Genomic DNA, 23,714 nt, shown 5'->3' on the forward strand with positions numbered 1-23,714 from the left:
TATACAGATCTCTGTTCAATGTTTTCTTCTCACTGTGATCATTTAGAGTAAAAATAAATTCTTACTAGGAAGGAGAAAATATCAGCATGTGTCTACTGTGAAAAATGTTGGTTTTGGAACATTTCTTCTCAAGATCATATTATTTCCTATTGAGCTTCATGAATTTGCTTTAAAGAAAATGCCCTGGTAATGCTTCTGTTTCAGTTAACTACATCTTCAAATAGAGCTGCGAGATCATTAATGTTCTTCACTAACACTAATAATAGAAAATATAATCTTTCAAAACAGCTGGTGTTAATCCTTTGCTATTTCTTGCAGAAAGGCTTAAAACAAACCGCCAAGATCATTTGAGAACCCTGATAATGCTCCCTTTTGTTAAAGTACGACGCAACGCTAAATCTATTCAACTTAAGCACGCAAAACAACCAAAAGCAGAGGAAAAACCAAAAGGCATTTTTTAAAAAGTATTTATTTAGTTGGTTTTATATAAGAACATGGCTTGAAACGGAAGTGAGATGGTGTGCGTGGTGTTCTGCTCACACCTGGTTCCTCTGTCCCTGAAAAGACCCCTTTAAAGGTTAATTGGTTCTTCAGATTGACATGCCTTGAAATATGAAATTTTGTCCTTCACAAAGTGTGCAGGCATAAGTGCTTTCTCCTTATGCATGTGTATGCATGTGTGTATTATTTATTTCAGTGACGTACAAGGGGAAGCGCTGAGGCTCACTGGTACAGCACATTCTTTATATGTGAAAGGTGCCAGGTTCAATCCTTGGCATCTTCAGACACGGCTGGGAGAACATCTGGCTAAAAAGTCACTGCCAGTCAATGCAAATACTCAGCTAGATGCACCAGTGGTCTCAGTATAAGGCAGCATCCTATATTCCTAACAAAAGAAATATATTTACTTTTTTAATAGCAAAACATTCTGGCTTCTTCTTATGAGAATTTAGTATTCAGATTTTGGATATAGGGTTTTTAGTGATTAAATGCGTCCTTCCAGGATTGATTGCACACCTGTCTGAAGAGCATGCACACACAAAAGCACATAGATGCTCTGGGCTCTCTAGCTCATGCTACATATATCTATGTCTCATGGTATCCATCCAGTAAACTTCTGGCCTTTGGTGTTTCAAGAAATGTACCATCAGTCTAGGGAGGACTGAGGAGAGACCCAAACTCTCATGCCTGGGCTACCAAAGCCTTCAGTGTTCTCTGTTCCTAGGAGCTACATGACAAATTTTCAAGCAGCGAGCATCATGGGAAATAGGCGAGGGGAGGAAAGAGATAAATTTGAAGGTTTGGGGAGGTGACTTGAAGATTTAGAAGGCTTGGGATGGTTAACATTTTCCTGGATGAGCCTTTAGAGTGAGTTTATATTATATTTTGGTACACTAAAAGAAACATGAGAAGTGTTCTGTGGTTGAACTTTTCACAATAACTTTTGTTTAAAAAGCCAAGGATTCTACTACCAAGGATACTATTGGATTGGATGAAATTCTTGATGTGATATTAAAAAGCTAGGACAAAAGTGTACATAGAAATAGACGAACACAAGAATGTGTAGCTGAATGGATATTAACAGGAAATCCAGACCAGTTTCCTCTTATAAATAACCACTTTAAGCCATGGAAGGCACAGTAATAACAGACATTACTTAATTTTTGAGGTAAAAAGCAGAGTCTAAGTTTCAATGTATATATATATATTTTTACACTAGAAGTTATAGTTGTACAGGCTGGTGAGATAAATTGGGAATTGCTTTACAGCAATGGCCATAATCCTAAAGTCCTAAATAAATGGGGTTTCTTTCAAAGGAAGTGATCTGTACGTCTCTACACTGGCTTCATATGCTCATAGAGCATTGGGTTATACATATGTACCTGAAATGAAATCCTGTTGAAATAAAGGAATCTAAATATATTTAGCACTAAAGAGTTAGCATGTGAACCTGTATTCATCATCTCACAGTAATGAGCAGCAAATACTTGCATGTTATTCAGACATATTGATTTGCTGCAGATTGGCAATAACCCAAAATTTGGTACAATACTAAGTAAATGCTTAGGTATGGACATGATGCCTGCTCAAACTCATAGATGAAAATAGGGATATGCTTGCAATGCCTCCTTCTTATCCCAATATTCCACTTCACAAGCTCCAGCCCACACACCCCATGACATGACACGATTGTGTGCTGCATTTTTACACCCTGTCAAAGTCACTGAATCATACAATTTTACAGGTTTGGGAGGAACCTCAGAGATCATCTAAACCAACCAGCTGCTCAATGCAGAATCTACAATGCAGGCTACAATTAAAAAGGTAAAAGTAAAGGACCCCTGGATGGTTAAGTCCAGTCAAAGACGACTATGGAGTTACGGTGCTCATCACGCTTTCAGGCCGAGAGAGACAGTGTTTGTCCACAGACAGCTTTCCGGGTCATGTGGCCAGCATGAATAAACCACTTCTGGTGCAACAGAACACCATGACAGAAACCAGAGCGCACAGAAATGCCGTTTACCTTCCCGCTGCAGCGATATTTATCTACTTGCACTGGCATGCTTTCGAACTGCTAGGTTGGCAGGAGCTGGGACAAAGCAACAGGAGCTCACCCTGTTGCGGGTATTCGAACTGCCAACCTTCTGATCAGTAAGCCCAAAAGGCTCAGTGGTTTAGACCACGGCACCACCTGTACAATTACAGCACCCTTGGCAGATGGCTGTCCAGATTCTGCTTAAATACCTCCAGCAAAGGAGTGTTCACCTCCTCCTGAGGAAATCTATTCCAGTGTCAAGCAGCTCTTACCATAAAGAAGTTTCCCACTGATGTTTAGCTCAAATCTGCTTCCCTACAGTTTCCACCCACGGGTTCTTCCCTTGCCCTCTGAATCAACCTCTACAGATTTAAATGCTAGAAGGGTTTTTTGTTCTATGGGTTTCAGATATGCTAGAATATAAATGACCTTAACAATATATTACACAGTTTAAAATATAGCTCACTCTGGAATGGGTTGAAATGTCAGGCTGCACACTGCAGTGTGCTTTGATATCTTCATACATGCATTTACTTGCAGGTGCACTAAACTAAGTCCCACCCACCCAGACACTGAACCTCTAGATATTTGAGGGGACGAAGCTAAAACCTACAGAACACCAAATGCTAGCAACTCACACCAGGACAATTTTAAAAAGGCATCCCAGAAAAGAGAAAGAAAGAAAGAAAGAAAGAAAGAAAGAAAGAAAGAAAGAAAGAAAGAAAGAAAGAAAGAAAGAAAAAATAGGAACAGTGATTTTTTTCAGAGATAGGTACCAGAAAACAAGGAGATTTGCTTCTGTGCCAACATAACTTCATAAGCCAGGACATAAGTTCATGTAGCTGCACAAAAAATGCAATTGCTGATCACTTCCACCATTTGGTTTTCATTTGTGAAAAATCATAATCTGATTCAGTTAAACTATTATACAGTCCTTTTCCCTGGCAATGTCTCCTATGTGCTTGGGAATATGTAGTTCCTGCATAGCTAAAAAATGAAGCATAGCTAATGAAGCAACGACTTATATAACTGTTGACATTTTCTAGCTACTTGAAAGAGCAGTTGTTTACACAGTGCACTGGAAGGCTGTGTCCCACCCTGTTCTCCTTTGGCAATGAATATGTTTTTATATTTAGGTGTGAAGAGGGTTAAGGGCATTGTCGTACTTATCCATACATTCCAGACACTCTTCTATAAACAGCAATTAAAATGAATAACCTGATGCAAACTCAAGGCTCAAAATCTGCTGTTCTCTGTTAAAAAATGCTGACAAACATTAGCTAGCTAGTTTGTCAAATGCTCCTATGCAATGTGTGCTTTTTTTACATTAAAGTGCTTGGTTCAAAGTTGGCAGTTTCACCAAAGACTTCTGAAGCCCACTGCATCTACCACTGTGTTCCCATGATTTGTTGCAGGCCTGTACATGTGCCCAACACAGCCCACCAGACAGATACAATGGCCCACCAAGAACTCAGCCTGTTTGTTTTCTACCCAATGCTACAAAACAGGGGGATGACCTGGCATCCCTCTGCTGAAGCTAAGGTATCATGCAATAGCATGACTAGGAAATAGGGTTGGTGATTAACAATAAGCCTTACACATGTCTGCTCAGAAGTTCAACGGGACTGATTCCTATGTATGTGGGGTTAGAATTGCAGCAAAATGTTGTGGCCATAAATACATTTACTAGAGTGTATGTCCCACAGAAGTCAGAAGGATTTACTTCTAAATAAATATGTTTCAGGTTGTGCTGTAAGTCAATGTCCCTGCAGCAGCCTTTCTTGTTACCCACAGAATCCCTCTCCCCACCACTGAAATTAGGCTTCAAAGAAGCATTTGTTTGTTGCCAATACACTAAGCTGCAGTATGTGCTTGGTTTGCCAGCTGTGTGTAACAGTTTCTCCAGTCTGTGAATGTGTGCAGAGGTCTCCAAAGGCTGCTAACCCGTGCCCAAAGTTCTGTTGGGCTCAGACAATTTATGGCTTTCATAGATTTGTCCTGTGAATTGGGCTTGGAAAACAAAAAGCAGCTGGCCCAGCTGTTGGGAGGACCTTTGTAGTACCATTGTACCTGTGCTAGTACCTTTCTACCCAATGGGGTGAAGGGAGCGGGTGGTGCTGTGGTCTAAACCACTGAGCCTCTTGGACTTGCCGATCGGAAGGTCAGCAGTTCGAATCCACACAATGAGGTGAGCTCCCGTTGCTCTGTCCCCATTCCTGCCAACCTAGCAGTTGGGAAGCATACCAGTGTGAGTAGATAAACAGGTACCACTGCAGCATGATGGTAAATGGCATTTCTGCATGCTCTAGCACTTGTCACAATGTCCCATCGTGCCAGAAGCGGTTTAGTCATGCTGGCCACATGACCCAGAAAACTGTTTGCAAACGCCGTCTCCCTCGGCCAAAAGCGAGATAAGTGATACACCCCATAGTCACCTTTGACTGGACTTAACCATCCAGGGGTTCTTTACCTTTTTTGTTTTTTTGTTACCTTTACCCCATTGCCTCATTTAGCCATGCTTCCAAAGCATTTCCAATGACAGATGATTGCAGTGCACACTGCAGTAACTGATCTTTTCCGTTATAAAATCATAGGTGCTGGTTCCTGAGCTCTAGGGAAGGATTAGGTTCCACAGCACTGCTGGGGCCTCTGTATGGGCCTGCTATGTAGTACCTATAGCAGCGATGGGGAACCTGTGGCCCTCCAGATGTTGTGGGACCTTAACTCCCATCAGCTACAGCTAGCATGGTGAATGATCAGGGAAGATGCGGGATGTGCAACAGGAGTGGGTGGCCACTGGTTCCCCATCTCAGGAGGAGTCACAGGACTGTTATCCTATTCACTATTTATTTTGTTTCACAATTTGCATGCTGCTTAATACTGTAATCTCTAAGCAGTATTGAACCGAATAGTCAATATAACATAAACTACAGCACCATGCTGTATGGGAGCTTAAGAGAAGATTCAGATACCTCATCAACCAAGAGCATGCCTATATTCAAGGAGTTATAGTGAAGAAGAACTATACTTCACAGATGGTACTAAAAGACACCAAAAAATGTCACACTGAAAATATGTACAGAATACAGGAAAGCTTATATATTGCAATGGAATCATTTGCATTGCTATATTCAACCTGAGAACATCACAGTGCTATAAATATAAAGCTGTAAAAACAAAACAAAACAAATAAACTAGCTTTCACCTTAAGGACTTTATCTGGAAAACTGTGTACCCCAAAGAATTTCTCTTACTGTCTCCTGCTTTCTCCTCCTGTTCTTTAGAGAGATTGTAGAAGGGGAACTTATACTCTGGTTTCTCTTTAGATCGTAAAAGGCACACTTGACAATCCTAGATAGAGCTTGCCTCAATGAAGAGACAAAAGCTAGGCACCTTTACCACAGTTCACATTTTACTCTTTGTCTTTTTCATTTCTTCCTAGCCTACCTTTTAGACTGATCCTCAACACCTGTGCTTGGAAATGTTCCAATGAGGACAACAGGGCTAGTAAACATATTATGACTGTGGTCATTCTTTAGTTAAAAGACTAGATGCTTTAACACAAGAATCCAAGTACTGCAGGAAAAATGTTTGGAGGAGGAAGTGGCAAAGCAGCTGCTAACCCTAATGTCACAGATGGGCGAGGCAGGCATAAAAATGTCTGGCTTCCACTGACTGAGCTGTTCAGCTTCCAGAGAAAGGCGGGACATGCAGAAAACAGTAGAAAAGGAGGAGGAGAGGACACATGAACCTAGGAACCTAGGAAGGTAGGAACCAGGGAGGCTGACAAGACAGTGTGCCAAGGAAACCAGGCAACAGGAGGCTTAGGAAATGTGATGGAAGGGGTGGTCCAAATAGCAGTGAGAGGAAGAGAAGAAATGTGAAAGAATCTGATGGGAGAGAGAATGGGTAGAAAAAAGTTGCACATGGTCAAGAATTGAGCGGTGAGAAGCATGTGGTTGGAGGATGGATGGCGGCTAACAGATTGAGGTTGAATCCTGACAAGACAGAAGTACAGTTTTGCGGGGACAGGAGGCTGGCAGGTGTGGAGGATTCCCTGGTCCTGAATGGGGTAACTGTGCCTCTGAAGGACCAGGTGCACAGCCTGGGAGTCATTTTGGACTCACAGCTGTCCATGGAGGCGCAGGTCAATTGTGTGTCCAGACCAGCTCCATCTGGTATGCAGGCTAGTACGTTGAGACCCTATCTGCCCGCGGACTATCCCACCAGAGTGGTGCATGCTCTAGTTACCTCTCGCTTGGACTACTGCAATGCACTCTATGTGGGGCTACCTTTGAAGGTGACCCGGAAACTACAACTAATCCAAAATGCCACAGCTAGACTGGTGACTGGGAGCGGCCGCCAAGACCATATAACACCGGTCTTGAAAGACCTACATTGGCTCCCAGTATGTTTCCGAGCACAATTCAAAATGTTGGTGCTAACCTTTAAAGCCCTAAATGGCCTCGGTCCAGTATACCTGAAGGACCGTCTCCACCCCCATCGTTCTGCCAGGACACTGAGGTGCAGTGCCGAGGGCCTTCTAGCAGTTCCCTCGCTGCGAGAAGCCATGTTACAGGGAACCAGGCAGAGGGCCTTCTTAGTAGTGGCACCCGCCCTGTGGAATGCCCTCCCACCAGATGTCAAAGAGAACAAGAACTACCAGACTTTTAGAAGACATCTGAAGGCAGTTTAGGAAAGCTTTTAATGTTTAACAGACTATTGTATTTTAATATTTTGTTGGAAGCCACCCAGAGTGGGCGGGGTATAAATAAATTAGGATGATGATGATGATGCAAACTGATTGGGGAAAATACCCTGACTGACTGCAGGCCTCTAATGTTGCACTCAATAATATGAACTACCAGGTACCTTGCTACAGTACCAGAGAAAAGGTCTCATTTACACATGATTTGTGTCAGAGCAGTGCATCACCATTCATTCAGCCAAAGTGTGAACAGAAACAGTTCAGGGCTAACAGGCAATTAATCTGTAGGTCCTGAATAATACTGACAAGGACAATGCAAAAGGAGACCATAGCAAGGGGGTGGTGTGGATGTAGAGCACAATAACTTGTTTCTAAATGGTGCAAGCAACTACAAAATAATTGCAGGAAATCAGGGCTATTTCTACTGTTAATGCTTCCATTCAGCTCAGGAGCACTCTCTGTGACCCTTTGAAAAGTGGATTATGCCTACATACACTATCATTTTCTGAATACCACATCTCACTGCTTGTGTATTGTTAACAAAGATTCTGCAACCAGCTATCAGTGGCAAAAATCCAGCTAAGCCTTTTCACACTGTCTTGGTTTGGAAGCAGTGTGTGTGTGTGTGTGTGGCCATTCTGCAATTACTAGAAACAAACACAAAATCCCTTGTTTAAAGTCAGTACAAGAAATGCAAATTCAGTATCACAACCCAGAATATCTTCCAGAATGCTTGAAAAGCATCAGCATGCTGAAATGAGCTCATCTAACATCAAGAAGTTTCTTTAAAGCTAAGTCTTCCTGCAATTGATTTGATGTACCTATCAGTGGTCTGAAACAGGAAATACTGAAACTTTTACTTTCAAGCACATGCATAGTGCCCCCAATATAACTAAACCCAACTATTTTGCATTAACTACTGGGATAAGCTTCCTGGTAACATTCTCCCATGACATTACAAGAACCATGTTGCCTAGGGGAAGCTGTGTATGGGAAATCTGAGAGCCCTCAAAGTTAAATGGGCAATTTCCCGACTGGATATGGGTCTGTCCATCAGTGGCGTAGCGTGGGGGGGTGCAGGGGGGCCCGGCCGCACCGGGCGCAACATCTGGGGGTTAGGGTTAGGGGGCACAAATTACTTGCCTTGCCCCGGGTGCTGACAACCCACGCTACGCCACTGCTGTCCATGCATGTGCCTATATGGGAAGACTGGCAGCCGGTCAGGGAAGCTTCCTGCTGTGGAATGTCTGAGAGCTGGTGCATGAAAGAGGAATTAGAAGGGGGAAACTATGGTTTCTCATGATGTATGTAGCAGCAAAGGCCTGTGTGATTCCTCCAGATCCTGCTTGTGGCAGCCCATGCCAGCTTCTTACAACGCCTTCTACATTAGCTTGGACTCTTCCCTACTTCCTAAGATTTTGTGATGGAAATAGAGTGGCTCGCCTGACATTACGGATGGGGGAGAAATTGGATTCAATTCACATTTAAAGGTGAATCTAACCAATTTGCACTTTCTTAAAACAATATGCAGCCCCCCCAAATGAAGCTAGCCTTAGAGATCTGCACCTCTCTGCATATTGCAATGCCAAATAATGTGTGCAAAAATGCACTCAAAGGTAATGTGTGCATAAAATGTGTGTGAGAGCAAAACTAAGATGCAAATGTGTGTTAAATTAGGGGAAATTGCTTTGCAAAAAATGTGCATAATTCACACAAAAAGCCTGATTAAATAAAAAGGTTGTTGAGAAAATTAAAGTTGAAAACTAATGTGGAAATGTGGGGAACTTAACTGAAGAAAAATGAAAAATGAAAAAGCAAAATAGTCAGATTCACCCCACCCCACTCCGCCTACCTGAGGCCACCTAGTGAGTTCACGGCAGAGACGAGGTATGAAGTGAACGCTTCCTGATGCTGTTCCATGCCCTAACCCCAATTTCCAGATTGTTGGCTGGAATAGGAACTGCAGTAGGCAAGCAACCACCCCATAAGGTTGCCATATATCAAAAAGTAAAATTCCTGACATCCGCTGAGCTTTTTTTTTAGGAAGACCTCAACCTTTTTTAAAGAAACCCATCAAAACTGTTTAGCATTTTGGAGGAACAAACCCAAATTGTCCCCCCCCCCCAAATAGTGATTTTAAGCTTTTTGAGCTGTTTCCACTGCTATTTCCACCACATTGCCATATACCCAGGTTTTCCCTGACATTTTGCCAATTCGGCAAAATTCCCCCCAATGCCATTTTGACACCCAAAAACCAGGACGTGCCAGGAATTTCCCTGCATAAACACACAGATCCTCCTATGTTGCCTTTCTGGTCCATGAATACGTTGTTAAAGGTTTATGTATCATGCAATATGTAGCCTCAGCTGGCCAGCAAAATGGATACACATGCCATCCCATTCATCAGATGTGATGGTATCCAGGCAATATACATGCTTTTCTCCCATGTGGAAGCAATGTATGTACAAAGTAAATAATGTGGCATATGTGATGCAGCTGTGTCTCCCAGATCCCTGGCTCACAGTGAGCAACGAATACAGTTCAACATGGCATAAATGAGTGCACACTGTTCTGTGTTTCCCCATTTTTGAGCTCTGAATTTGGCCTGAGGCAAATAAACTGGCAAGAGAAGATTCTAGCTCTTACATTAGAGGAGCATGATCAAAAAGAAACTAGAGGTACAGTACTCTGCTAGAGGCCATATTGAATGTTGATGACCTTGCTAAAGAGTGTCAGTAGATAAGGAAAATTGACCTAGCAAACAAAGGTGCAAAATACTTGGCAGATCAGCTTCACCGATGATACTTGGGGGAGGGAGGAGAAGAAGACTGAATATCTCTGCCACTGACAAAAAAAAGCATGTTATAACAATTACAAATTAGTCTATTTCCTCCACAGCCTGCTTCCAACTCTGCAAAAGGCAGAAGAGGGCTTGATAACAACCCTGCACTGAAAGCTGCATGTAATTAAGTTCTCAGGCTGATTTTTAGAGGTGGTAATCTTGCAAACAGTAGTCACGGGAACTGGCCAATAGTTCACAAAGTGTTCAGTAGTGCATCCTGTTTATCAGCTGTGTATGGTAAAAGTGACAGTGGCAACTATCAGATCACTTCTTAAACTGATGGGGAATGAAGAATGGCACCACAACATGAGCACATCAGATCCAGCCCAGCAAACGGGATGAAATGTTAATTCCCCAGCCCTATTCAAGCATTTGAGCAAATGCAAGGGGGCTTTTGCAAGGGAGTGGGGTGCATGCCAGCTGTGCCCCAATTCCCTAGCACATCCTGGTTTTGCTTCAGATCTTTGTCCCAGCCACTTTGTCCCAGAACTTAGAATCCTCCTTCAGAACTTCCTACTGAACACACGTGTCTGAAATGGATTCAGCACACATGGTGACCTCCCCTCTCCCCTCGCCTGTTTAAGCCCACATGTGTCCACTCGAATGCCTGAATAGGACTTAAATCTCCATATAGAGCACACATGCTACCCTCTATTGTATGTATGTAAAATGTAATCCCTCCCCCAATGAGATTTCTAAAGCCTTAGGATGACCACAGCTATTAACCATGGAAGTCAGGGTAACCACACACACATAAATTTTTGTCTCACTTTCTTCATGCTAAAAAGACTTGTGCGCAAAATCACACACCTAATGAAGGTATGCCAGCATTACATCACTCACAAAAGCAGAAAGCAAACGGCAAGTCGGAAATCAAACAGAGAAGTTTGAATTCAAATCTTCAGGCTGTGGAGTGCTGCATGCTGATGTTCCTACCTAGTCTCTCTCCCACAGACAATCATGGGAACGAGCACACACATTTAAAGGAGATAATGTATTGCTAAAGCAGCTTTAGCAATGAACCTTTCGGGAGCTAGTGACGGCTGAACTGAGATGCGTCCCCCCCCACACCCCTTTCCCCAGCGAGTGCCTTCCCTTCCCCCATTTCCACCTCTACTCTCTCCGTCATTGCTAAATAGTGCCGGCTCAAACTGGCTCGCTCCAGCCTCAGCAGCATCTTCCTTTCTCTCCCTCCCAGCTTTTGTTCCCCCTTTCAGAATACGGCACTCTCTTCTCCGTTCTAAGCGCGAGGAATCTGCTAACGATCAGTGCTGGCAAACTGTCATTTAGCAGCAGCCGGTCGTTTTTCGGAAGAGAAAAAATGTAACACTTTTAGGACAAAACACATTGTTAACAAGGTATGATTTCAACTGCAGCGTTAGTTGCTGTGTAAATCCAGGCTAGCATTGTCAGATGTGATTGAACCCCACAGCTATGCTCTCAATTCATGTTTACTGTTCTTATTACCGTGTGATCCACTGAGGCTGATTTGAATGAAATAAAAGCTTATTTCCAGGAAAGTTAAAGCTGCCTGAGAGTTATTTTTATAGTTCACTGTACCAGCCAGCTTAGCGAAGAGCAATTTAAAATGCATTTCAGAACGTGTCTGAAGTTCAAGGACCATGCGTATATGAGAGAGTAATTTCCAAACCGATGAGGAATTATTCTTCCTTGAATGATATGAAACAGCTAGAATCTTAAGAACGCCTCTTACAATGTTTTCTAGAAAAAAACTGTCGGGTGCAGTATCCCTTGACACAGAATGAGCAATGAAATGCGGCTATTTAATCTCACCAACTATCACTGTCACATTTTGGATTATAATCTAGGTCAGGGAAAAATATGTTGTCATGGCTAACCAAAGCAACTGCACCATGTGACCTGAAAAGGGGTGGGGGTTTCAAGATGCCTTGGATTTCTGAGAGGATGCTGAGACTCAACTTTTGGACTGAGCACAGAAGCCGCACACATACCAAACATTAAGCCCTGGCATCCTTTGAATTGAGGCACTGCAAGGTATATTGGGGCCAACCTCTTGGGTTACAGACTGATTCCAAAAAGGCTGCTGCCCCAAGCGACTACAGTACCTGGTAGACTACTGATGTTTCGCATATGGTGTTCTAATGGAAAGCTGTGACCAAATGAGAACTTTAGGCTTGGTGAGATGTTCAGAGAGTGACAGTAAATAGCTACACAACAATCCCCTCTCTGCCCCCCAATGCTTTCAGTTCTAACATGTCTGTCACTTCCAGACAGAGTTTCTGTTATAAAAAGTAACCAATGCCTCACCTACTTTTGCATTTGCTGCTGAAACAAACACACCACTTGTAGCACAGTTGCACAAACCGTTTTGCTTTGTTCAAAACAGCTCCTTGTGTAGTGATAGATCCTGAGTTTTATTTACATTCTTTCCCTGAGGTACTTGCAGTTCTGTACTATGAAAACCTCTGGAAGCTGTCTACATATAACAGGTCCTCAGAGATAAAGGTTTTTTTGTTGGATTTGGAGTAAGCCTGTAAGGGTGGTGATCAGGGAAGCACAAGACCTTGAGGTACATATGAAAAGCAATCTTAGCAGCACACCACAGACCCAAAACCTGATATGGTGCTCTTGTGTGCTTATAATGGGATAAAGGAAACTGCACCAAATGCTAATATTCTTGTGGCAGTAGAAAAAGAAAAGAAAAAAGCACACTATCAATTTATAGAAAGCAGATTAGAATGTCTGAGCTGTTCGGCTGTTACCATTGACAGGGGAAGTGTTTCTTCCAGTTTTTTTGCTATGTGGCCATATGTTGGCATCCTTCAGCTAGTATTTCATAATTATGTGGATTTCACTCTAATAATCAGCTACAAATTCTTAAAAACATCTTAAATTCTCCAATCTCTGGTTTGGAGAAGCACATGCAACAGTGGGTCGCTATGTGGCTTCAGGCATCTGAACACATCCCAGCTCCAACAAAATCCCCACCACACCAACACACCAAGATGTATGAAAAGTTACACTTGCTAGCTGCTTTTTTAATTTTTATTACAAGCAGGTACTTAATGCCTTTAATGCAATTTACATAGGGCAAGGACAGCCTCAGATCTAAGATTGTGTTTCTGCTGTATGTGACATTAGGTGGCAACTGTTCAGAGACATACTCTCCTGATCAAACTGGGGCACAGCGCTCAAGAGAAAGTTCCCCAGGAGTTTCCTATAACAGGGCCAGGTAGCCAAATCTAAAATCTTATTGTGCCTGCTTGCAGAGGCACAGAAAATGGTGTAATGTTAGCTTTGCAAAGACGAGATTGTAAAGCTTGGCATACCATCAGTGTTATCTCCCATATTGCTGGGAACAACCCTTACGGAACCTGATGCCAAGCTAACACCCACAAGTTCTCATGGTAACATAGCTCAGATACATCAGAGGTATTATACTGTAACACCAATCTGGACTATTTCAACTCATACAATTGCTCATGCAACCACAATGAGACGTATCAAGTAACTCTGAAGAAATACTCAGATTTAAAATATTTCAGACTATATTTTCATTGTACATACATTTGCTTTTTCCTTTAATTTGCACTTCCTATAGCACAGAAGAAGCCAATATATATGTACTTGTGATATTAAATAGCCATGGGAATGATCTTGCCAAAGTTAAACACTTAAAAAAACCCCATTGATTTCAGTGTGAAAGATTTAAGCACGTGCTTAACTGGCATTGAAAACAGAACTTTACTTGGCCATTTCTGATTAAGTTTATAGATTTTCAATTGGGAATAGATTAATTTAAAGTACTGATGTGCCACAATACACAGGCTACAACAGCCTTAACAAAACACTGCAATTTTTATTAGATAAGCTATTACCGCTTTCTGATTTTTTTACCCTCTTTTAACAAGCTTACATATTTTACATTCTGTAACTTTTTATTTGTTGTCAGTGGATAATATCCTCAGTTATAGTGTTTACAGCAGGGATAGGAAATCAGTAGCCCTATAGAAGCTATTGGACTATAACACCATAATCCATGTCCACAGAATTTCTCCCCTAGTCCTAGTCAAGATGGGAGTACAACAAGGCCCATCCCTGCTTCACCATATAATTCAACACTATTCTTTACATTTTAAGCCATGACTTGTCTTATACTTGTTTGCAGACCTCATTGCACTTGTTTTGAAATGTTAATATGGAGGCCCAGTAGTGGAATTTTGAAATCCGTAAGTTCGGGCCCCAGTTGTCCATTGTTTTGGTGTTCCCCCAACCTTGTTCACTATTTTCATGTTCTACTGGTGAACTCCATCTCAACCTGACATTTGGGAAACGCTGGCTCACATAGTAACAGACATACATTTTTTTCCTCACACTTATGCCAAATTCTTCATCTTACAAGTGCAGATTCATAGCTCTAAGGTTCTAAAAGAGTGATTTCTCAACACTACCACAATGATTTATTATTTTAAAAATAATGGGACAGCTTCAACCATAGTTATTCTTTGTTTAGTCAAAAGTAGCATGTTTCAGTGCATTTCTTATGACGTCAAGAATAGAATGGCCCATTCAGGAGTTCTGAAAACACTGTTTCACATCATTCTGTTTCTTACATGCATTCATTGTAAAGAATAACCTTTGCAGAGCTACTGAGAGGGGGCGGAAACATGAATGAAGGAGCAGAATGTTTCAGAGCTGCCTTAGCATACCTTTACGGAAAGTGGATAAAGAGTGCCTCATAGTGGGCTGTTATACTCAGTGTCAATATGAAAGTGATAGCTACCGGTAATTCAGCTGTCAAGAAAGGAAACTGGACTGGACAGTGAATACATTAAAACAATGGCCAGGATTATTGCCTTCTAAATTATCCCAAAAAGTATCAGAAGCTATCAGAAAAAGTATCACAAAAACTGGTGGCACACAAATGACCAACAGATTTATTGTGATTCAGGATGGGCAAACCTTTCAAGTTCCGTTTCTCTTGGTTTCTCATTTTCTAAACTCCACAATTCCATATCTGTTTGTGATTATTATTGTTTTTTAAAGCAACATTTTCATGCAGTATTCCCCTAATATGCACATCCCTGTATGCAATTTCTCTGATATTCACATTTTTGCAATTTTCCATAACTTAATGCATTTCTGCACGCCACTAATATATACATTTATAAGAATGGCTTTACCCCAGTATATGAAACTTTGTAGTGATTGCTTGGCTAGAGAAGTGCATTGTAAAGTCCAGAGAAGTGTGATTCATGGAGAGTGGCTGTGTTTTGGGTAGTGTACAGTTTTGGGAAATGCAAATTAGGTAGCTTTCCCTTTAAATGCCAACCGAACTGAATTTCTCCTCTGTCCTTAATAGTGACACAATTTTTGTGCACTAGGTCTCACTTCATAGGATGCATGAAGTGTCAGCCTCCATTGGCCGCTTCTGTCCCCTACATCCCCCCACAAAAAATCCTTCTCATATAGTCTGGGAGGCCCTCTTGGACAAATTGGGATGAAGCAATGAGAGTTGTGGGGGGGTAGTGGGAAATTGTTCAAAATCCGTATATTTTTACCTAAAAACAGGGGGGTGTAACTTGTGGCCCTCTAGTTGTTATCTGACTCCAATTCCCATCAACCCCAGCCAGCATGAACAATGTTCAGGGATGTTGATGGTATACTCCAACACTCGCTCACTTGCTGGATCATCACCTTGTCATGGTGAGTGGGCTTGCACGTTCCTATGACTCTTATAAGCGAAGCCGTTGGGAGTCTCATACTCCCAGCAGGGTCACCCAAGGCAGTAAGGTTAAAGGGGAGGAGCTGGACAAAGAATGATCCAATAAGTCCTCAGTGGCAGAACAGGCAGAAGATAACAAGTGGGTATGTTACAATGGCTGTGAAGGTGGATGAAGACTGCAGCAGATAGGAATCTACCGGTTGTCATGATACTCATGCCACTGGAATAGAGCCTTACTGTGAAGACTGTGCGTTGGTCAGCATGCACTGATCTACACACATAAAACAAATTCACACACGGGCCTCTTCCAAAAGCCCATCCCAAACCCAAACTCAAAAAAGTCCCACTCTGGAAGCCCCTAGCCATTAACCGGCACATGGGCAGTGGATACAGATCCAGTTGTTCTAACTCAAGGAATGAGGCAGTTGAGTAGCTTGGCAGTTGTATCCATGACTGGGCAATCCTATTTAGGATCCACTCTGCTCACCCTGAATAGGGGGAGGGGCTAGAAAATGTGCCCTAAACATAGTCTGCCTCCCTTTCCCCCTGACTGGATTACAGCACCCAGTGGAGTCATGATGCAGCGGTTGTAAAAGTCCATTGAACTTAGCAACATGAAATATATGGACTTTGTTTGTATATGAACTATCAGAGATAATGAGCATCCCGAATGCAGGACTGCCATCATTGCAAGAGACTTGTGATGTTTTAACATTGATATTGCAGTGCTTCAACAAACTCGAAGAGCAAGCGAGTATAACTTATATACCAATAACTGAAGGAAGAAAAAGGAGGCTACACATTCTTCTGGAAAAGTCTACCTAAACAAGAACATTGAATACATGGAGTAGGCTTTGCTATTAAAAACAATCTTGTGAAGGTCTTGTCAGAAGTCCCAACTGGCATTAATGAGTGACGTTCAACCCTTCAAATAAAACTCACCAAAAACCAACAGGCTACTATTTTAAGCAATAATGCAACAACACTGGATGCTGATGAAGACATTAAAGAATTTTTTTTATCCTCAGCCATCCTATCAGAGATGTCTAAGGAGGAGAAAAATATCCTCCTGGCTTCTTTTAATGCAAGAGTTGAGTGAGATTTTGATCTGTGGATTAGGAATATTGGGAAAGAAGGAATTGGCAACAGCAACCAAACAAAATCTTATTTTTTACTAAAAAAATTCCTTCCAGTAGCACCTTAAAGACCAACTAAGTTAGTTCTTGGTATGAGCTATTTTTTACTATATGTGAAGCGCACAACCTTGTTATTACCAACAGATTCTTTTGACAATAAAAAAATTAGAACATCATGGAGGCACCCTCAGTCAAACCACCAGCACCTCTTAGACCATGCAACTGTCCAAGCTGAAGATCACCGTGATGTGCTCCTTACTAAAGCTATGACAAGTGCCAACAACTGCTGATTAATATGTTCCACAATGGCTATCAAGATTATACCTCAACACAAGCTTCAAGGAAGGAAACCAAAGCACAAAATGAACACTCAAGCCCTTCAAGATCCTATTAAGTGGGATTGCTTCCAAACGACTCTTAAGTACCATCTGGTTTCAGAGTTCCCTGATAACACCGAAGAACACTGGACCAAGCTAAAAACATCCATTACTGTAGCCTGTGAATAAACTATTGGATACCAAACCAAGAAACACCAGGACAGGTTTGATGAGAATGACAGTGAGATCGAACACATTATTGACAAGAAAAGGAAGGCCTTTCAGATCCAGCAAAGAGATAGAAACTGCGTCACTAAAAGGGAAAAAAACCCCTATGCCAACGCTAAGTCTGAGGTTCAAAGAAGAACCAGAGAACTAAATAACACTTGGTGGGTTAAAAAAAAAAAGCTTAAGAGATCCAGCACTTAGCCAACACTCATGATTAACAGAGTTTCTTTAAAGCCACAAAGACCATCTATGAGCCAATAAATCATGGCATATGCCCCATTCACTCAGCAGATGGTACCAAACTTCTAAAAGATAAAGAAAAGATTGCGCTGCGCTGGAAAGAACGTTACGAGCATCTCTTTAACTGCAACTCCCCCGTAGCTGCTGAGTCCTCTCACAAACTCCGCAAAAACAAGAGATGAGCTTCCAGTATCTCTGGGAGAGTTGTGTATAGCTATTAACCAAATGGAAAAAAACAAACAAAGCCAGTGGACCGAAGCCTTCAAAGTGGGCAGAACTGAACAACAATTTCACAAGTTCATCAAAAAAATATGGGGGAGAGAGGAGATCCCAATAGACTTTAGGGATGCCAAAATTATCAATTTCTTTTAAAAAGGTGGCGCAATGGGTTGTGGAAACTATTGAGGCATCTCTTTATTAGCTCACCCATGGAGGATCTTTTTTAATACGTTGAATAATATACTATGAACATAAGTAGACTAGCAGAGCATTTTTTACATGAGTTAAGTATCCCTTTAGCCTAATGGTTTGCCTCAGAATAACAGAATTGTAGAGTTGGAAGGTACCTTGAGGGTCATCTAGTCCAACCCCTTGCAATGCAGAAATCTCAAAAGATTATGTTCCCCAAAGGAGGAGACCAGACACCAAACAACATTCCAGCTGATACTGTCTTTGTTTGAAAGGACAAGTCATACAACATCAAAGGCTGTGGGTAACACATGGAAATTTCCAAGCAGATTTCCTAAAAGCTTCTAAGGAATCTGAAAATTATAATGGGAAGAAGCAGTCTTGATGGTACATTGGGTTTTAAAGGATACATCCAGCACTGTTAACCATGCTCAAAAGAGAACAGGGACTCTGAAGATGTCAGAGCAGCCTGACAGTTATTTTTATTTGAATTTAAAACAGTCACTCTCCACTCTGGATAGCCATATGCAGAACTTCAAGTACATTCCTAAATTTGGAGCGAGCAAGTAAAGTTAAGAAGACAAATGTCTCCTGAACTTATTTTGTCATTTGTGAAAGTAAACTCATGGTATTCAGGAAGACTCTGCTAATACCAATACGCCAGTGTTCACTTATATGGTGTCTGCTGAACATTAGACGACTAAGGTGGCGATAACATATTGGGTTTATTACAAGGTTATAAACAGCTCCTTGGTAGGGATTGAAACTCAGACCTGAAGCAAGTTTCTACCAGCTATGGGAAGGGACAGCCAAGGCTAGCTTGCACATAAGATGGGAACAGCATTCTGCAGGGGAAAAAATGTTTTCTTCTATTTCCCAAGATATCACAAGCCCACAGCACAGTATCTTGGGGCAGGACTTTCAGTGTGACCATTACCCCGTTCTGCTGAACAGCATTCCTGTTGATATATGACAGATGCCCATGTTTTTTATGATAATATTTGTAATTGCCTTGATGCTTCTATAATGAATAAACAGCAACAATAGTGCACGGTTCACCGAGGTGCCAAAATCCAAGATAAGTTACATAGTGACATTTACTGTATTTATTTTCCCCAATTTGAACTATAAAATGGTGATTTTCTTGAGTCAAAATGAGAGTACACCTAAACATGTTTTTAGAAAAAAAGCACTGAATAATACTAATCATAGCAGAGAAAGAAGATCCAGTGAGGACATTAAAAGAAAAGCTTGGATGTGGCTCTCGGGGCTAAAGATAAATGCTGTAGTTTCGGCAAAAGCCATGTGGCTTTTTCTCAGAGATCTCCTGATCAAAGGTCATACAAGATTAATAAATAATGCCATTTACAGGGAAGGTTAAACAACAATCCAGATTCCACAGCCAAAATATACAATACTTTTCCTAGTACCCAGACATACTCCAGATTAAATATAACTGACTTCAAAGGTCCACAGAATTAGAACTGACCCCCCTAGTTACCTTGAAGATCACATTATTTGAAAATTGCCCTTGATGTGTTAACATCACACTGGACTACATCCAATCTGTTTATCATTGAGCATTTCACCTCATTCAAAGCCTGGAAAAATATTATTTCGCCTCACTGAAAGCCTGGAGAAAACAGTATAATTTGCCTCGAATTCAGAGCAAGACAGTTAGCTCCTACTTTTTTGTAAGTGCTTCAAACCCCAACCTATAACCAGGCAGATTGTATTTCCTAATGTTAAAGCCATGTTTTTGTTTTGGTTGCTGCTACAGAAAACCTATCTGCATTATCTGCTGTTTATTTACAGAAAACTTATCTGCATTATTTGCAGTTAGCTAGATATTCTCTTTCAGCAGTGTTTGCTACAGATTATTTTCTGAGGTCATCAGACTCACACAGCCGAACCTGCTATTTTTGGTAAGACATATTTGAACATTCTTTCCACAGGTAACTTTGAACTTCCTGAGTTTTGTCTTCCAGGATCCATGAAAGGGCAAATGATTTGCAGACATACAAAACACTGCAAAACAAACAGGGCAAAGAATGCAAGTCTAAAAATGGGCAAACTGAAACTGTCCTCCTTGCGTGTTTATTACAAGAACCAAACAGCCTTTTAATAGTCAACATTTCCAAGGCTGGAAAATTAGATAAGATCATTTGGCATTGTGAAAAACACAAGGCACGTTTTGTGTCTATGTGCGGTAGTGCCATTAGGGCAGGACTTCAGAGAAGAAATCCAGGGCCCCATGAAGCCCAGTGAGCAGCAGACCCCCTAAACACAGCAGTCTTACCACATCCTGCAAGTGAAGTAACACACAGTACTTACCTTTAATCAGCAACTACATTCCCATCTAAACAAGGGAATTTAAGAGCATAAGAAGAGCCTGCTGGCCCATCTAGTTCAGCATCATGTTCTCAGAGTGGCCAAACATGGCTTGTAGGACCTGAGCACAGGAACACGCTCTCCTCCTGTGGTTTCCAGCAACTGGTACATGAACAATGCTCCTGTTTCCTGAAAGCAGCTGTTCCAAAGTCAGATTGCCATTGGAGGGAAAAATAAACTGATTGAAAATCTTACCAAAAACAAAACAAATCTGGGTGACCTCTGCTACTTTAATATTCCTAGCTGCCAAGTAATTCACTATTTTAGCATAGTTGAAAACAGAACAGGAATGAATACAAACTAGATCTCACTGCAAACATTTTTTTTTTTTAAGGTACATGCACTCAGCGGATGGGGGAATGTCAATATTTAGGTCTACCAATTTTGGCACCTCCCTGTACTTACAACCTGTAAAGCTGCTTCTAATCGTTATGCAATGCAAGCTAAGCATGTTTGCTCAGAAGTAAGTCCTACTGGAAAGAATGGGACGTACTCCCTAGTAATTGTGTTTATGACTCCAGCCTTAAAAAAAAATAATGTATTTTAATATTAAAAAGAAATAAAAACTCTTCACATTACTTCCTTGAGGAGGTTCCATAGCTCAGTGATTTAGCATTTGCTGTCCATATACAAGGTCTCATTTTCAGCCTAAAATAGGTATCTGCCTGAATCCCCGGAAAGCAAATGCATTTCTCATTCAGTAACTGCACAAGAGGCCTAAAAATATAAACTTGCTAGCTGGGAGGCATAGTTCAAAATATCTGAAGGGCACCAGGTTAGCGAAGAATGAACTAAAAAATGACTAGGTGCATTCTAACCAGCCAGGATTGCAGCACAAAAGGCATATAGACCTAGGGAAACCGTGCAGCTATTCCTCAGAGTTAAAAACATCAGATTATGGGAAGAGGAAAAAGGAAGGTGAACAGGGAAAACCTGAGAGGGGAATGCTTCGTTCACAACACTGTGCCGATGTCCTGTAAAAAACGAGCAAGCAAGTGTAGCTATTCCACCGTAAGTGCTCAGTGCAGAAACTGTTGTAGTAAAATGAAAGGTTCTGCCTTATATAAGCCCCTTTTGGTTGCACCATCTACAAGGTAAGCCCAGGCAGGTGGGACTCTATAATAGTGTATTCTTCACGATGGTATCCCAGTTGGAAAATACTGCTGCAGAGGTTAGACAATGGTTAGCTTTTGGTGACAAGTTAAAACAAGGCCTTTTGACTCTTGACTTGTATTAAGCAGAAGAGATGTATAATTGTTAGACATCTGAAATATTTGCAAGGCTGTATTCATATAGTTTTAGAGTTGGAAGGGATCATGGGGGTCATCTAGTCCAACCCCTGCAATGCAGGAATCTTTTGCCCAATGTGGGGCTCAAACCCACAACCCTGAGAGTTAGAGTCTCATGCTCTACCAACTGAGGTATTCCAGAGATATCCCCATAGTTATGTATGTTGTGACTTACCCTGTGATTGTTTTATAATGAAGGACAGGATATAAAATTTAACAAGAAATAAATAGCACACCTTCCCGTCTCCAGCGTCATCGTAGCAAAGCTACTTGGTATCAGACTAAATAAAGCTTTTTATGGATTTGAAGCTGGCAAGGTTGGCTTGCACTCTGAACCTGGACAAGACTGCTTGTGAGAAAGGTTACAGCTTTAACATGCAGGGAGCTGAGAGCATACATAGAGAGGCAGGCCTATCTGCTAAGGTTGCTGCTTATCATAACAATCGAAGATGTCCTCGAGAACGCATTGCATAACTCAGGATCACATTAACTGGCAATATAAGAAGCATAAAGTTAAGAAGAGTGTGATACACAGAAGTATTTTGGCTTGCCTCAGCACATTCTTTCAACCAGGTTTTATAATCTCTGGCAGACTAAGTTCTACAAACATAAGTTCAACGTAAGGTTACACTGTTTTAAAAGGTTTTAGTTCAAATACATAACGAAGCTAGAAAAAAAGGTGCCTTTTGTTTCATAACAACAGAGAGACTGAAGACAAATATTGACTTTGCCGTCAGTGGCGAAGCTGCATTCTCTGCTACCGGGGAGGGAGGGCAGACGGGGGTGTGGCTGGCGCCCCCAGGGGCGTGAAGCACATCCTGGGGGCGTGGCTGGTGCCATGCGGGCATTGTATGCCACCCGCGAGGGTGTGGCATGTAGCCCACAGGGGCATGGCATGTGTTCTGGGTTGTGACGCGCCGCCTGTGGGGGCGTGGCACCCAGTGAGTGGGGGGGGGTACCGCGATGGCACCCTATAGGAATAGTGGTGCCAGGGGTGGTCCGCTCCCTCCGCACTCCTGTTCCTCCGCCAGTGTCTGCCATACATAGTTGCAAGCAAGTTCCACTAGTTTAAGGGAGAGGTGGGCAACCTCCAGTCCTTAGGGCAGCATCACTTACCGATCACACGAAACCCACTTATTGCTCTGGTCACACCTGCCATTGCCTTTCTGCCTACCCAAACAGTCCCAAACAGATTGTGCCAAATAAATGTGACTCTTGATGGGGGGAGGGGTTATTCACACCCAATTTAAATGGAATTTGCTGCCATGTAAGTGTGCTCACCCCCTTCATGGATCACTGCCTTGTTGGGGCAAAGGGCCTTGAATAACTCCAAGAAGCTATGAGCCATGCTGTGCAGGGCCACCCAAGATGGACAGGTCATAGCCGAGAGTTTAGACTAAATGTGATCCACCTGGAGAAGGAACCACTCCAGTATTTTGCCAAGAAAACTCCATGGACATAAAAAACGAGAAGCTTTGAGAAGAAAGTGAGAGTTTCCAAGGCATGCTCTGGTTCATGGGGTCACAGAGAGTCAAACACAACTAAGACGACCAAACAACAACATAAATGTGCCCACATGCCCCCAACATCTTTTGCTAACTGTGTAAAGTGGACTACAGAAGACTGGAGAGCTTTCTTGTCATTCAAACCACAGTTCCTCAAACATGCTACATGAGTTTTAAACAGGAATTGGCCAGTTTCAGAACCAAAAGAGAGAGCCAATGACATAGGATTCTAGGTGGATGAATTTTCCTGCATCTGAGATTGCGAGTGGAAGATTAACGAAAAGTAAACAAAACACCCCAAGCTCCTGTCTAAATAAAAAAATCTACGATAGAGAATTCAAGGAAATCAGTATCCTTTTCCTGACAAACAGCAGCACTGCGCAGAATGCTGGGGGCAATCACATTTA

General features: G+C 41.9%; 1 protein-coding gene across 4 annotated transcripts in view; it reads right to left on the reverse strand.

Moving 5' to 3' along the window:
• The window catches only part of ADGRV1 (adhesion G protein-coupled receptor V1), a 232,105-nt gene that overhangs the window by 68,615 nt on the left and 139,776 nt on the right, over window positions 1-23,714 (reverse strand). The window lies entirely within an intron of this gene.

Source organism: Podarcis gaigeae (assembly GCF_964106915.1).
Source record: "Podarcis gaigeae genome assembly, chromosome: 11".
Lineage (NCBI taxonomy): Eukaryota > Metazoa > Chordata > Lepidosauria > Squamata > Lacertidae > Podarcis > Podarcis gaigeae.